Here is a 2,074-nt window from a genome sequence, read left to right as displayed (position 1 = left end):
TAAATCAAATTAGCTATATAAGTCAATTAAACCTAGATTTAAAAAAAACTAGTTGTATTTTCCAACTCGATTTTTTACGTTATATAATATAATAAAGTTCAATTGACTGATAAAGCTAATTTTATTCAACTTGAAAATTTAAGGCAGCTGAAATTTGTGAATTTTTTACATTGTACATAAAGAGTAATTAAACGAATGACCACACATTATAATCTATTTATCTGTTGTGTTCTTTTTATTGTAAAACAATCCTAACCAATAGCTCATAAACATACATAAAGTATCATGCTGATTGTATTTTTTAGTAAAGTTAAATCTATTTTATTAAAATTAAATGTGGTTGATCCATTATACATACACGTTCATGTGTACAGCTCCATATTTAATGTACAACGTCTAATGTGTATATTGTATATGTGCATAAGTGTAATGTATATTGTCTTTTTCAGTCTGTCTATTTATACTTTGCACTGTTTGTCTGCACTACATTCTGTCACTTTTCAAGTTTGAATAGTCATACAGTTATTTGTCATTAGGGTTGGGAATCGTTTCAATTTTATCGATTCCGATTCCAAATTGGAATTGATTTTCGATTCCCAACCCTATTTGTCATACAGTTGTCTGTCCAACCGCATTCTACTTTGTATGGAGTACGCACCCAAGACTTTGCACACATGGTGATGTGATAATAAAAGTGATTTGATGTGATTTACCCTGCATAGCTTGACTGTTTTGTTTCTAATCTTTCCGTCTTTTGGTAATATCCTTTCACTGATGAGCTGAATGAGATGGGTGGGGCTATTTCTTATATATGATATGACAATACATGACCAAACCAAAAAATAAAGAGTAGGCCTATACTGTAAGCTGCGCAGCAAAATTGTTTTGAGATTCAAATTAAATATCACTGTGGCAAGGGGTGCGTGGTTTAGCGAGGTCTGCGCCGAAGGGAGGAGGCGTGAGTAGGTAGGTCAAGTTCACATTACGATCAGCTGTGTCTCGTTACAGTGATTGGTGAGGAGACGCATAAGAAGCTGCGGGAGTGAACAGACAGGGAGAGAGACTGGCTGGGAAGACGAATCGTACCGTCTGCAGGACGAGGAAGCCGCTATAAAGCAACCGGATTCATACGCAACACATATTTAAAGTTGTACGATTATAGGACGCGCAGTGGCGCAAGAATAGTTTGTTTGTGATTAAGGAAAATAAAGAATTGTCGTCTCCCAGCCAACGCCGACCCCGCCTCCTTTCTTCCTACCTCTACGAACTGAATTACAATCACATATCAAAATATCCAGAAATTCAAAGATGAGATTTACAGTAAATAAAATTTATTTGAAACTCAGCAAATGTGTAACCTTATCACAGCAGCATGACTCACAACTCAACAATTTACACAAGAACTAGTCAAAAATTAAACTACTGTAGGCCTACATGTTGACAGTCTGTACTGTTTGTTTGCTCTAAATATAGACAATGGATACAAACAAGCCTTTAAGGCATCATGAAGAAAATCAAAAGTACATATGATGATCTGAGTTTGTAAAAAACATTGTGATTGTTTTTAAAAAAGGTTTTCAAAAAGTACATAATCTACAGACCTACTTGCCTGTGCTGTTTATTAATTGTTTTTGCTACTGACACAGTTTTATTGTTGAGCTCCAATTTAAACAAACCCAGGATAAAGTAACACAAAATATTCTGTCCCAGCAATAATACAACCATTTTTAGAGTGCAATGATCAATTCTATCTAATTTCTCCCAAATTCCAAATAAAAATATTGAAGTTATTTGCATTTAAAATGAAAACTGGTCATAATAACAAAAAAGGTTCGATTATGGCAAAGAGTATTACTGCAAAGAAAAGTAAAAAAAGACATTAGACATCCAATTCTACTTTGTAACATTTTCAAATGATAAAATAAATATAAGTAGTATATATGCGGGACATAGTGTCAAAATGATTGACAGGTATGATTGATGGGGTCATTGACCTTTTCGGGGGGGGGTTGAATTACTTCCGGACCACCCACGTTGTGAGGGCCCCTCCCCTTTGCGTTGCCCTTTGACCATA

This window comes from Triplophysa rosa, linkage group LG5, assembly GCF_024868665.1.
Source record: "Triplophysa rosa linkage group LG5, Trosa_1v2, whole genome shotgun sequence".
Classification (NCBI taxonomy): Eukaryota; Metazoa; Chordata; class Actinopteri; order Cypriniformes; family Nemacheilidae; genus Triplophysa; species Triplophysa rosa.
This window is presented reverse-complemented; position numbering follows the sequence as displayed.